At 38.1% G+C, this 15,426-nt stretch overlaps 1 protein-coding gene across 11 annotated transcripts in view; it reads left to right on the forward strand.

Annotated features, from left to right (window-relative positions):
- Positions 1–1,454: 1,454 nt before the first annotated feature.
- svila (supervillin a) overlaps positions 1,455–15,426 on the forward strand; it is an 88,523-nt gene continuing 74,551 nt past the window's right edge. For all 11 annotated transcript variants that reach the window (XM_088918266.1, XM_088918267.1, XM_088918269.1 and 8 more), the window contains exon 1: positions 1,455–1,678. The gene's annotated coding sequence lies outside the window, so the exon portion shown is untranslated. The remainder of the gene's footprint in view (positions 1,679–15,426) is intronic.

Consider the following 15,426-nt stretch of genomic DNA (forward strand, 5'->3'; position numbering starts at 1 on the left):
CACTCAAGTGTTCAGCAAGTGATGTAGCTAAACAGTAGAACTCCCAGTTTCTGGTCCTTGAGGTAAAGCAGTTCTGTAGTGGGCCACACATTAGATCATTTAAAATCAAAATGAATGTTTCATAAAGCAGTTTGGATTCTGATTATTTTCTGTTGGAAGGCATAGTGTTCTGGCATGTACATGCGTTACAACTCTAAGTGTCATGGTTCCTGATTTAACTACAATATGTACTTAGTTTTCATTACTCTTGTGTAAATTCATACCAAAATGTTTTCTTATGAGGAAACTCTGGGAAAAAAAGATGGGAAAGCATAGTAAAGCTTTTGTATTGATATGTTGAGTGCAGATCGATGAGTGAAATGAGCTATTCCAGGGTCAGACGAGGACTTAACAGTACCTACACTTTCCTACAAGACACTTTATTGTGAAGTGACTTCCTGACTTTTAGTGACAGGTGCTTCATGCAAGTTTTCTGTCCGAGCATTGTTCTGTTGTCAAAGGTCTTGGGACATCTGTAAAAATATTCTTTGACAGAATTGACAAATTGTTTTAGCAGGTTATATACAGTATGTAATTTCTGTCTCTTCCACAAATATATCTGTGGTTGGCATTTCATTCCACGACTGGAAAACAGTGTTAAAATATATACAGATCCATAATAGAATGGACAGCTGTCACAACTTTAATTTAAGGGTTAAATATTTGTTTTAGATTTGCAAAACCCTCCAATGGACTGTCATAGACAGCCTAAATTCTTTAAAAATTAACAAGGTCTGCAATTTCAGCAAGTGTATGAGTGTTCCTACTATAGGATGAATATAATGCAGCTTAACTTGTTTCTCTTCAGTTGTGTAAAAACAAAATGCAACCTTGTAGTCTAATATGTAAGTATGTTCTGCTTTAGGTTTTAAAGCTTGTGTTATTAGTGTGGTTTGGAGTAGGCTATTTGGGAGAAAGGGGAGCTGAAGAGAACTGCAGTCCGAGTTTGTTGTTATAACAGCTGATTTGATCCCTCGGAGTTTCAGAAGCTATTTATGGCAGATTTGCTGATATCAAAGCTCCACAGTTCAGCCCATAAATGGTTGGCCCTGTATGAGGTTACCACGCTGCATTTGGCCTTCAGTCCTCCGAGGTGGAAGTGAGCCTGCAGTTTGTTGTGTCGGGAGACAGTGCAGGACGGGAATTTAGACATTTGGAGTTGAAAACGGCAGAAGGCGAGCCGAGCTGTATGTGACATTCTGTGAAAGACTTTGGGGAAACTTTTTTATAGAAGCCTGAAGAGCAAGCACCTGGAACTTTAGCTCTCCCCCAGTCCTTTCAGTTTGGGCACCATCAACCCCCCCACCCCACCCCCAACTCGTTCTGATTTATTTTACCCAGCAGTGCTATCGGAAAGCACCGTTCTAAATTTATCAGGCCCTGAATCATCTTTGCAGATGTAGCTGCCAGGCATTGCTTCTGAGAGACCATGTTGTGGTATTGGCGCTCCGATTGATATCACTTGTGTCCTTTTAGCCTCCTGAAGAGTGACCTTCTCTGAAAAGGCCCGAGGAGTACAGGAAGGAGTTTGCCTTTTTTTCCCCACTTTGCAATTTTAAAGAGAAGAAACTCATGCTGATGCAACTTTCATAACCCCATTGAAACCTTTTCTTGTTTTTCCCATGTGTAAATCAACAGAGTAAGTACCACTTTTTTATCTTTTTTTTTTTATTGAACCAATTCTAGTAAATATTTCTTAACTTTCTGTGCAGCAAGAGCATTTATTTCTTAAGCTGTTTTTTGTGTCTGGAGGAGGGATATGCTGTAGGTTGAAGTTGTCCTAAGTGTTTTCAAGTGTCTCATGATAAATTGTTTGGCTTTCTGATGTGTTTTTGTGTTCACTGTCAGTACAAGAGATGTTAAAACAACTAGCATTTTAATTTTTAAATGTATCTCGCCATTCCTGCAGGCTAGATGCTTTGTGCTGTATATTAAGTTTTGAAATGGCAATTGTCAGCATGTAAATCGATTAACTGTATTCATCTTTGGTATTGCACATTTTTTTCCTCACTGTGCTGGTTGTAGAGATTCCTTATTGAAGATCAAAAATTGAACTCCAACAGTAGTTCTGTTAAAATGGATTTCTAAATTTGTACAAATGGGATGAACCAAGTCTTTTTCTATTCAGATGTGTGCACGGTTTTTATTTTTATGACGCAGAAATGTACAATGTTGTAAAATGGCTTGTTCACTTTTTTTGGGTCAATGTAGAAAGCCCCTTTGAAACTGCCAACAATTATGAATTAACGTTTGTGATGCCAATCCTTGAAGATCGTACCAGTGAACTATCTGAAAGTCAGTTTCACCTTTCTGCCATGCTTTCTTGTGATCTTATCCCCACGTCCGAGATCCAATCTGAGAACCCCTTACAAAACATCCTTTTCCTTTATCACCTCGAGCTCTGTAAGGTGCTGCTGGAGCTCTGAATGATCTCCAGTGTGAGACTGGAAGAGGTGCGTTATTGTCGTGTAAAACCATATCTGGGGTTAGGAAATGCAAAAATTGATGTCCTAAACCCTTGAACTGAGAGGTACATTAAAGCCTTTAACTTGAAACAAATACTGTATGAAGAATGTGGATATGAGAGGACTGATTTTTATGGAGAAGACATGGATTCAAAGGTCAATATTAATAGTCAGCTCAGAAGAGCAAATGGGCTTAAAATTAAAGGGCTAGCTCTTCTATTGAAATGGTGTTTCCTTTCATGCCGTTATCCTAAAATACAGCCTAACAGGTTACAGGAGTCTCTATTGCAGCTATGAATAGAAATGTGTTGTGTCCCTAATGAAGAAATTGAGTTGGATCTTTGCAATTAACTATTTTTAGGCTTAAACACACTGAGCAAGAGGAGGTGAAATTAATTTAGTGTGAGACCGGTGGACTGTCGTGGGCAAACGAGAGGAGAGGGTGGGGTGGGGGAAGAGGTGGTTTGTACTTCATTTTAATGTGGTCAGTGTGCAAGGAAGTTCCCACTTACCAATGATTGTTTTTAAAATCCCTGCCTTTAGCCTAATTTGACCCTTTTAAAAGTAGTTTTAATATAAGCTCTCAGCTAACTTAAAATAGAACAAAACAGTTTATATAGTGCTTCTAAATAGTCTGTTTAAATGAGTGGCTTGTAGGAGCCCATGATGTGTTGAGGCCTGATCTTGTAGCCGTTTGTACTATAACTGCCTTATCAAGATGTAGGCGCTCGAATAGCTTCAAATTGGTTAAGTTGGTTACACCTAAAGACGAATACTTGATTGTTCAGCATTGTTTACCAAATTTTCCTGCAGTAATGTCACTTTTTTTCTAACTTGGGTTTGGGCAATCTCTTATTGCCTTTTATCTTTAAGATTTAACACTGGTTTTAATGAAAGCAATGATAAGTGCAGGCAGTGTTATTTCTACTGCGGAAACCTGAACCTTAAGTCAAGTCTACAGAAAAGATTCATGAACCACAATTTCTTCAACTTGCATATACTGTATACTACAGTTGATTTGCCATTTACCAGAATGTTTATTTAAATTGGCCTCCCTATGTGCTACCAAGTTAAGCTTAACTGGTTGACAAGTTAATCTGAATTTGAGAAACAAGTCCAGTTTTTCCTGATAGGATTACAAGTGAATTCTCCAGTTACGTGGTCATTGTGGATAACCCACAAAATAAACCTCTGCTTTGAACTTAAAAGAAGCTGTTTAGATACATTTTTCAGCAATGACTTGGAATACTGTAGATTATCTGTAGGTGTTTCCCAGTTAATTCTAGGAGGACTAAAATGATCCATTTTAAATGAGGGGCGAATGAAGGTGATTTGCTAAGTTTCTTAGCAATTTTCAAGTTGTGTACTGTAGGCCTAGGTATTAATATTTTCATTGCGGTCAACTACAGTAATTATGCTGTCAAATATAAAGTACTTTAAGATTACTGATAAGAGGATGTAATTCCAGTTTTGCATTTTGTGGTTGAACGGTAACAGGAAATAATCCAACAGTGTCTTGAAGGTACTGTATCAAAAGGAAGCAGCTTCAAAAACATAACAGGTTAGTTTCAGACTCCCATGACCTCCATACATGTTTTTTTTTCCCCTCTTTCAGACCAGGAATGGTTTCTCGTCTTTTGCTGAACTATTTCCAGGGCAGTATGTTCTTATCAGTAATAATGAATAAATTGTAATGAAAATAATGGTAAAAGTTTTCTTCATTTTAGGACAAATTAGGCTGGCAAAACACTTCTCATTTGTCTAGAAAGGGATCAAAGCTGTTATTTAGTGGTCTATGTTTTCTTTTTCCCAATGGTGCATTTTTAATAGAAGGAAAAACTTAGCAATTGATTTTTTTTTTTTTAGTTTTGCTTAGTTCATTGCATTGTAAAAGACATTTAATGGGAAGAGCTGAGCACAAATAGTTCAATGTCAACTGAATTTCACTCATTCTGCTTTTGAAACGTTTCCAAATCCTGTCTGGAAGTTGAGGGTGGAGTTGATTTGAACCAGTGATGTTTTACCGCAAGCTGCCCTTCTTGTCCATCACTATGGGACAAGATTCTCGTTTTCATACAAGAATGTTTTGCTCAACCCTTTGGCTGCTTTCCTTTAATTCTGTAAAGTAGGCTCGATGAAGGCAAGATGCTTAATGTCCGCAAGAAGCAGTGTTCTAGAATGCTTGGATCAGTTGGTTAGGCCATTGTGTAGATGTGGGTGTTAAATTGTCAGCTGATAAATTCTCGGCCTGTTGCGTATCTGCAATCTGATCCATTGTAGCTGTGAAAAGAGATCTGCACTTGGGCATTGCCTCATTGAGCAGATGTCCTGCGATGAGAGGCTTCAGTTCACTGCTTGGCAAAGTGCTGGGGTGAAGCTCTTTTAGCCCTGATGTTAAAAAGTTTAGATTAAAAAGGGTAAAGTACAGAAGGGTACACCAAAGACATCACAATTTTTAAGGCCCTCTAGGTTGTTGATGCCATTGTTGCTTAATATGGTTTGTATTCCTGTTGAAACAGGGGAGGGGGGGAATAAGGCAACAAATTCTCCTAAAAAGTAAAAAACTGTTGGCAACAAATAGGCCTTACAGAGCCAGACCATTAATACTGTAGCTGTGAACTGTGATGGGTCAAAGTTGGAAAATGTGTACTGCTAGTAATCTTTTTTTTTTTCCCTGCTGAAATCATAGCTTGATTGCAGCACTTTAACTTTCTGCTGATTTTTTTAATTGGAATCCTTTCACTTATTTTTGGAATGAAGCTACTCTGTCCTGTCCTGCAAATTGGGCACCGTTTTTGATCAAATACTGCTGTGATGTCCAATGTAAAGAGTACAAGAATTAGAACTCTATGCTCTCATACAGTTAAATGTTGTTTAACTGTTTAGGGCTAGATATTGTTAAGGAAATTCAGAGACATGCACAGTTCTCTAAAGGAAACGTGTTTAAGAATAATCCTGAGGCCCACAGTGTCTTATTGTGTTGGATATAAAGAGTAACTGAAGTATATTTTAAAAGAAATCATGTATGTTTATCAGTCTACAGTATATATGCATTACATGTATGAGTACACTTTATGGGGGCTTTTCTGCTTTTGTATTTTGCAAGATTAATTCTGGACTTGATATTGAGCAACAGTGACTGACGGTGGGTAGAAGTTTAAGGAGCCACGGATATCTGTTCTTCTTGCCAGTGGCTGTGAAGAATAGCAATACAAGAAATCTCCGCGTCTCCATGTCTTGGAATTCTTTGCTCTTTGAACTGCGATATTGTGGCGTTGTTCTTGAATGCGGCAGGAGAGGTTGGCTTAACACCCTCTTGTTTGGCTGCTTTCCAGCAGAAACATTCATATTGGTAACCCCAGAAATAGATGGGGGGGGGCATCCTTGAAACTCCAGATGCTTTTTCTATATTTAAGTAGTGGTAGCCAAGACAAAGGAGCTGGCAGTAACAGATTTTTGAACTGCAAATGTTTGCTAAAGGTAATGCAGTGGGGGGAGGGGGGGAGTTCTTACAGTTGCGCAAGTTAGTTCTTGCTTGGATTTTTACTTTTGGTCTTTTCCAATTAAGCATTGTTATTTTCTTGGAAGGGCATTATTTAAAAGCTGCAGTAGTCTAGTGCTTGAATAATCGATATGCTTCCTAGATCAGGGTTTCTTTATTACAGCTTTCCTTTAACATGGAGTTAATTAAATTTTCACTCTCTCATTTACGCTTTTGGACCATGGGTCTTTGATGTGAAATAAGTCTGTTAATACCTATATTTCCTTCACAGTTTCTGTAAAGCCTGCAGTGTGAAGGTACTTGCTATTTCAGTCTCCTTATGAATTTATGTAGTTTCCTGCCAGGCGGATCAGAATACGGTGACCAACCAGCTAAAGAGGAAGGGGGTAAGCCATCTGATGCCTCAGCTTGACATGACTCTCCTGGCTTGAGCCCCAACTGAATTGTTGCGTTGAATAATTACAAGTGACGTGTGTTTCTGAAGGGTTTAACGGGACTGAGCTGGGAAAATCCATGACCGCTGCTGGCCACTGGAAGTCTGGGGCTTTTCCTCAGTGGGTGGCAGACATGTTGGAGGATTTCAGTTTATTTTGCTGCTCCATGTGTTTGTGGTGTGGGTCAGTAGGAATTAGCGGTTTCTAGGCTATCTCCTAACAAGTGCAGCCAAGTTGTTTTTGCTGGGTCTGACTTAGTGAACCATTTTACAAGGACTACTGCAAATGATTTTTTTCTGCAGCGGCTTCCCCATGTATTAGGTTCAGAAAATGCAAGTATGAAGGACGTGTATGTTAAGCCCATTGTGTGTGTTTTCTTTGAATAATGTAGCATATTTTTCAAAGTTAATCAAACTTAGTGACTTTAACGGAATTGAGAATGATTCAATAAGCAAACTGCAAAGAAATGTTAGTGGTTTTTTATTGCTTTGTAAATGCAAAACTTCTGAAACATGCTTTTTAATTATTCTTGCCCCTGGTTATTCTGTATTTCCTCCTATTCACTGTTACAACTTGCTTTCTTATTGTATTTGTGGTATTCATAGATTAAAAAAATCTTTGCTTATTTACAAAATGACACATTTTGTAAAGTGCTACTTGTGAATGGTCTGGTTTATCATGATTTAAACTCTACTAAAGCTATAGGACAGGAAGTGTCCATATGCAATTTCTAACATACTTCTCAATTCATAGCATTGAGATGGAAGTCAGTGTTGAGACAATAGAGATATATATGTATAAAGCCACCTTTTAAAGAACTTGCTCTTTTTTTCACACTGACTTTTGCTTCCAAAAAATAACTGTCATTTCCGAATGGTCTGAGAGTAGTAAAGTGCGAGTATTGTCTGGTCACTAACTGGAGTCCTTAGACGTAGCCAGAGTTGTCCTCAGAGGAGCATGGAAAATTTACTTAAAATAATTAAATTGCTGTGTCTAAGCATATTGGGGAATCTTTAATAATATGCTGTGCATAAAGATTAATTGCTTACACATTTTTAGAAAACAAATGTATTTTGGACTCTAGGCATGTGCTGTGCTACACATCTCAGAATCTCGTAAATCGCATTATCATGTTGGATTAGAATGTGTAAAGAAAAGTGCTTCTCTTGGGGAATTTGTTTTTCTTGCATAGACATAGAAAAACAAGTAGGAATGTCAGCATGCTAGACATGGCTAATGACTGTTTTCTTACTCCAGGTTAGAACATCTATAAGAGGGAATGTTTGTAGGTGAGAGGACTATTACGGAACTGTGATCATTATATATTTTCTACTGTAATTTTGAAACGTTCTAGCCAAAATAGTTTACTGATTTCAGGAAAGGAGACTATAGTATGAAGGAGACCATGTAAGACATCTAGAATGGGACAGGCTGTATATGGAATTCTGTAGAGAATGAATGTAAATGGTTGAGAATATATTGGGTTGTACCCAAAGTAAACAAAAACAAGTGGTTTACGGTCTCAAGAAAAATGAGAAGCAAATGGGATCGAGTTTGTGATAATACTGGAGATTTACAAGCAACTAATGAAGGTATTAAGAAGCCAAAGGGGAAGAAAGATGTTTTAATATTGGGGGGGAAAAAAACAAGTAAGGATTAAGTAAAAATGGATCTATGATAAGGGGAAGCTTGTAGAAAGGGAAGTGGCTGATGTATTAAAGGAGTTCTCAGGTTTTTACCAAAGAAGAAATTGAACAGACAAGCTTTGTCTATTAAATAGTATTGTCATTAAAGAGGTGAAGGTGGTCTAGAAGAAACACTTATTCAGGGCAGTTGTATTATGCTAATCCTAGTTAAGGAAAAGATCTTATTCCTAAAACCAATTAGAAAACAAGTCATCAAACATTCATTGACTGGGGTAATACCCAGTGACTGGAATGCTCAGTCAACATGCCCATTTGTAAAAGTGTCGAAACTGAACCAAGTAATAGACCAATAGTTTTACTTTTTATTATACATCGGATAATCAAAACAATTAGAACCAAGATAGAGGACCATCTATATGGGGGACAAATGCTAGGGGATAGTAAGCATGGATTCAGAAAAGGTCAGTCTTGCTTAACTAATTTGTTCAAGCAACGGTAGTACTGGACTAACAAAGTGCAAAATGGTATTCTAAGATTTTTGGAAATTTGTTTCATAAAGTTCTCAAATTAAAGGTGGCATTTAAGGAGTTTTCAAATTGAAGGCATTCAAGGTGTGTTTAGGGTAAATTGTAAATGGACAGGAAACTGTACTGATGTGGCGCATCAATGGGACTTGTATTCAGACCAAAGCTTTTCCTGATTCTTGTCAATGGTCAAGATTCTGTTATAGTTAAACTTTTAAAGTTGGCAGATGTCAAAATATGAAGAGTAGCAAATGCTGAAGTTACCAAGGAAGTTCAAAATGGTTGGTATTCAGCAATTGCACTTGGACCAATCTAGCAGATTTTAATATAGAGGGAGTATTGCATGTATAGTAAGTAGCACTCTTCTAGACAATTTTGGAAAGCAAAAAAAGGTAGTGTTTAGAATTGATGGATGTTATTAAAACTATACTATAAACTAGTAACACCTCATTTAGAACGTGCAGTTTTGGTCACCATATTGCAAGATTGTTAATATTGCTCCTCCAGAATCAGTCCAGATAAGAGACCCAGTGCACTCCTAGGCTTAAAGAAATGTCTTGCACTAAGTAAATTCGAACTTGTCTAGTCTTGTGAAGGCTATGCAGGAAATCATATTAAATGTTCTCAAAGGTATTGACATGGTCAACCCGATGGACTTCTTCAGAATCAACAGTGAAATATGAAACTAAAGGGATGTAAATTTAAAACTGAAAATGATTTTTTACACCAGGGTTTGTAGGACAGTCTATTATGATGTTGAAGCTGATGCCCTTGTCTTCCTTCAAGAAATAGTTGGATGAAATCTTCAGATCAGATCAGTTAGGTAGAAGGAATTGAATGAGCTTCATACACCACACAGCCTACATTTTTTAAACTTTTAGCTTCTCTTGCCATTTTGTTCATAACAGATTGATGCAAAAATACTACATCATTCCAAGTCCCTTTAGTAAGGAAGTTGATTGGACATACATGTAGGTAATGGTGATCTAACCTATTAGATGAGATGAATACAGAAATAAACAATACCCATACACTTTATCAAGTTTTGTACCATCTGTGTAGAGCCAAATCTTCTAGGGAGGTTTTTCCATAGGCAACCCTAATGGACGTCCACAATTGTGATGGCGACAGAACGATCTGCTCATTGTTTTGTACACTAGACCAGGCAATGAGGAGGTCCTTGTGTGATGCTCTATCCTGGAGTGTTGAGTTGCTACGGAACTCCACTTGGAGTGATTTATGGTACTCTGACTGCACAGTGCCCCATTGCTCAAGACTGCATTTCCTACAGGATCAGCCAGACGTGACAACATCTGAGCAGGACAACACACGTCCTTGTGCTGCTTGTGAAACAACTGCTTCCTTGAGAGATGAGAATGTGACAGCTATGCTATGAATGCCCAGTCCACCATACTTAAACCCTGTTGAACTTTTAGAGGAGGTTGTGTTGATGGGGTAATGGGATGATGTGTGGTATCTAGGGCTCATAGGCCAGTGAACAGGCAGGAGCTTGTCCATTTTCTGTGAGAAGGAACGTACAGAATCCCACAAGACGGCATCTGCAACCTGGTGCAAAGCAGTTGGAAATTCTAATAGTCGCCACAAGCTGCTGTTACTTTTCCAGTAGACCCCCTATTGGTCAACCATGTCGATGACAAATGTTAATCTGCATAATTGCTTGTCATGTCTCTTCAATAAAATATCAGTAGACCAACTGTAAAAGGAACAATTCAACTGTTTTGAATTACAGCTATTAGTGGTTTATTTTGGTACCTCTTATTTATTGCCAAAGAGTCAAATCTTTTTAAAAGAAATCAGTAACTTCATTTATGGCAAGTTGAAATTTGTACTGAGAAATGTATTTGTTTTAATGTAAATAGTTTGGTACATTTGAAGATAATGTTTATGGCTCATAGTCTAGGGGACCTGCACTAAACATACAATCTTTAAAAAATCTCATGTTGGAGAAAAGTACGTCCTGTGATTAGTAGGTCATTATAATACCGTACAAAGGATGTTCAAAAACATCAACAAAGTGTTTTTTCAAAACAAGTAGAGATTTTCTGAAGCACTAACTCTCATTTTAACACATTGATTCAATAACGTATAGCCCAGCTACGACTCTGGATGCTGTAAGTATTTAATATAGCAGGAGTTAGTGACTGTTAAAAGAAATAAAACATTATGAAAATCTTCAAAAGCTGATTGCAATCTGGAGAGTCCAGCTGAAGTCGGGATAGCATACTGTACATTAATGAAAGAGCTTAGCTGAAGATCCTTGATGTACTGCATGCAAATTAGGGATCATGAATGTGTTACAAAGCATTCATTTGACTTATTTTAACCAAAGTGATTTGCAGAGGTTACTACCTCCAGTATTTTTTCTTTATATGTTTTTGGTGCCCATTTGTAGATTGAGTACAGCACCTTGATCTGGGGTCAAGCACCTGACATGATTCAGGTTGCATTACACTTGACATTTCTCAAAAATGAGAAAGGCATATGATATCTTTTGGAATAGGGTTAATAATTCTTTAACAAAGGATATTTAGGCAATCTAATCTTATGTCAAATTTTAAATTTATAATCTATTGGTCATGATTTTGAAGATCTCATTGTTCTATATACTGTACATGCAGTATGAATGCAACAGTAATGGAACTGTAGTTCAGGGTTTCTCAGGTCCATGGGTACTAGGAATGCAGCCCATTTTCTGTGTCTCCTTAAGCTCGGCACCTGAGAAAGCTCTAAATGGAGCTAATTAAGGGTTATCTAGACTGATTTTTATCCGTTCTCCACAGCCTTAAGCGGTGGAGAAATTAGAGACCCAGGACATTCCAGGATTTCAGAACCACAGTATTGGAGTTGGCAACCTTTTTTGTTCCTTTAATGTATGTGGCAGCTTTACTACAAAATGAATTGTAAGTCGTGCAAACGTGATCCAAGGTCTAGTTTTGATGTACTGGCGCAAGGTTTTAAAAAGAAATGGTCGGAAATCTGCATTTTCTTTAATATAGTGAAAAGGTACAGGTATTTGTTACCGAGTTTTTCATATTTGAAATTCAAATGCATCTTACCCATTACTGGAAGATTAATAAACTCAATAAAAGGACAAGCATTTCCTACTTCAAGTCACTGCTTTTTAGTAACGCGGTATCGGTACTGCCTATAGAAAAGGCAGGGCTGATAAAACTTTCTTAAGAGCCCCAGTTGTACGAGCTGCCAGCAGTTGAGCAATGAGGTCGAAGGCTGTTGTAATACAAGAGTAATACTAGCCTGCATTTCGACCAAACACAATATGGTCTTGGTGATGGAGCTCTGCTATAGTGTGTTCCCTCTGCCCGGCACACAACACTTGGAAAAGCTGCCCTGCCTCAGCCTGCTCTTGCTGCTTCTCCTAATAAAGGCACGTCTGGGAAAAACAGTGGCAAGAGCGACGTGTTAAGCCTCCAGCTGTCAGACCTAGAGGCAGAGGTCTGTGTGGTGGGAGCTGGATTTGAGGTGAGTTGGCTACAGCCAGCTGTTTCCTGAAAACTTGTTGATGGCATAGTTGAATCGCATGAGATATATACACACCTTGGCAGTGGTTGCTTTGCAAACATCATTGTTCCTTCTATATAACACTTGTGGAGTCCTGAAATTCCGGCATGTAGGGCAACTGCTCTTCTGCATTGCGGGGAATCTGCAAGAACTAAATTATAAAGGGTAGGCTAAGTACTGTATAATAGCTGAATTTATGGTAATGCGATATAAATATGGATACAGTACATAGGGTTCAGGTTATTCTTAGATATAGTTAAGATTGCGTCATATGCCTTCCCCCTTTTGATGTGCTTTATTTCTGTAGCTGTTTTGTAACTCCTTCCTTGTGGTGGATTAGTCTAACCTTGAAAGCACACTGTAATATATTACAGCACAAAACCTATGAATATACCGATGAGTCCCTGCATGTCTTAAATTATCCCTGAAAGTGGCAGTAATAGAGAGAACTTGATAGTTCTGTTCTGTGGTTGGCTTTTTAAGTGGGTTATATTTTTACTGGTTTATTTTGATTCTAGTTACCTGCTGTCTTGGACTTAGACTGTTTTGAGAAACTGCAGACATATTGTAGGGCCCCTGGTGGTGCTGTTTATGAAGCAGAAGCCTGTTGCAAAGTCATCTGGAGGTTTAGTATTTTGCTATTGTTTTGGACATCAGAGCTGTTTAGTCCACAAGAAAGAACATGGGTCCATTTATTTCAGCATGGAAAGTAATCCATAGTGAAGTGCTTTCCTCCGAGGTAATCTTTATACTGTATTATGTATGCAGAATATTGAGCAGACTAACAAGCCATTCTCAAAGTAACAAGATTACAGTTTCTTCATAGAATTGAATTTGCAACAGTGTATATCACAAAGTTGTGCTGAACTTTTAAGCCTTTAATGAGTTCATATTGTAGAAGATGTACAAATCTTATTGGAGATTATTGATCACATCTGTTGTCGATCTCTGCAATGGTCAGTTTTTGTAATTGTCTATTTCTTTGAGCTGATTTTGGAATTGTGCTCTGCTGGATGAAACCTGCCTTGTTCTGTAGCACATTTGTGGTTTTATGTTTGTGACTTAATTTTAAACAATTGTTCTTTACTCCTTTCCCTTAATTATTAAGAGGAAACAGTCGTAATCCAGTGTAGACTGAATTTATTGTAAAGAAAGGCGTTTGCTCTGGAATGAAATGAAAGTTTTGTCGGGAGCCATCTGAATTAGTGTCATCTAAATCCAGTTACTGAAAGAGGTTTTAAGTGGGGATACTCCAGCTGGCCCTTACTAAGATTCTTGCATCACTAAGATTCTGCTTTGAAGGCAATATACTTAGGGTGTTGACCTACTTTCAAGCTATTTCAATTTTTTACCTTTAAATGCCTGTACAGTATTTCAGAAACTGAAGAATAAATCTTTATGCTTTACAATGTCAAGGTTAATTTTTGTCTAAGTCTCAGGTCATCTCTTTATGTAAACCAAAACACTAGTTGAAATGAAGACCATCTTTGCGTGGGGGGGGAAAACTTGTTCAAGTGCTTTTTTGACACTTCAGAAATGTTTTTATATGACTACTTTCACAGAGGAACCCAGGTAATGAGTACATCTTCCGAATGGGTTTGTTTACCTGTACCATTTTTTCATGTGCAAAAACGAATTTGAGGATGAAAATGTGACAAAAAAGGCTTGTCGATTTTTGTTTGTATAGTCTCTGTGCAACAGGAACATTTTGTGTATTGTGTGCCAAGCCTGGCATGAATGAATGTTGTATAGTGCATAATCACAGGTGAAGTTCAGGTCTTTTTTTATCTCTGCTAAACATACAATCTTAAAAAAATCTCATTTTGCAAAGCAAAATCTTTTTTTTTGTCTGGCTTCTGTTTGCTGAATGGCACTGATTATTTTATGCAACTTTTCTCCTCTTGCATCAAAATACTTTTTATCGCTTTGTGAAAATTAGTCTTTTCTTAAAGTACAACTGTGAAGGTTTGCAGCCAAAATTTCCCTTTGCTTGTGTGAGGTGAGGTTTCATACTGAGTTTACATGTCTTAAAGTACTGATTGCCAGCTAAACAGTCTGTCACAATTCTTGCTCCTTTAGATGTTGCACTTTTGTATATTCTGTATCCAAACCTAGACATATCCTGGGTTTAAGACCAAGTTGACACACTGGCTTAAGAGGAATATATTACTGGCAGCCTAATTACTTTCGCAGTGGGTTTCAAAGATGAGAAATGCATAGTTTTGGCCAACGGGATTCAGTATGTGCTTTGCCAAGGGAACAGATTTTCGTGTCTGGCTCAACATGCCTTCTGAGAGCTTTTTTGAAGTGAGAATGATATGGATTACAAATGTTACTTGCCAGTTTTCCAGTAATACCTTGTACCCCAATATACAACAGAAAAGCATTCAACTACAAACTGCAAGTGGTGTTTCTAATTTGTTTTGTCTACTTGTTTGTAGTTTTACTATTCAGCACTCTATTCCAACATTACTAAGCAAGGAATTGTCCAAGGCGTCATGGACAGGGAAGAGAAATGCTTGCTGACCAGCATTTAATTACAGTATGTTATGAATTTTGTTTCAAGCAATTTAAGAAGTGCTCAAACGTATCATACTTAAAAATGTATTGATGTTTTCGCAGCCTAGGAAACTTTTCTGTAATCTGTCTGGGGGGAAGCATGTTAAGATTTGTGTACCAGATTTGTTTTATTCCATGTCTTTTCTCTTGTAATGATGGTCCAGTTCCCCCATCTCATCATCTCCCAGCTGCATGGTACTTGTATTCCTTTTTGATAAAAAATAATGGCCATTGTTTTTACAAATTTATACATCTTGGTATACAATTGTAGACTCGGAAGCCCTTGACTTCCTTCTTCAGTTCCAAGGGTGAGCTGCTGTCTGAACAGGGTAGACAGTCCTCCGGTGGATGGTTTTCTTTGAGGACCTCAAGCACCTTGCAGCCTTAAAGCCTCCAGCTGTACTGACTGCCTCCATGCTGACACTCTCGCTTTCTCACTCACATTGCTAATCGCAGTGTTGTGTCCTGCCAGAAGACCTGCTGAATGTAGGCATGACATCTCCTGGCATTGATGACAGCAGCTCACTGCTCTAGAGCTGTGTGGAATGGCAGACTCGACCCAGTTCTCGGAGCCTCTGTAGCCTCTATAGTTCAAATCTAGGATTGCAGTGAGATTGTGTAGTATCTGTTTTTCCTCCCTAAGATGGCAAAAGCGTCAGGACACTGAAAACTGTGTTGTCTTAAAATGTAATGTAAATGGACGCTTCCTGTGACCAT

This window comes from Atractosteus spatula, chromosome 6, assembly GCF_055471065.1.
Source record: "Atractosteus spatula isolate fAtrSpa1 chromosome 6, fAtrSpa1.hap1, whole genome shotgun sequence".
Lineage (NCBI taxonomy): Eukaryota > Metazoa > Chordata > Actinopteri > Semionotiformes > Lepisosteidae > Atractosteus > Atractosteus spatula.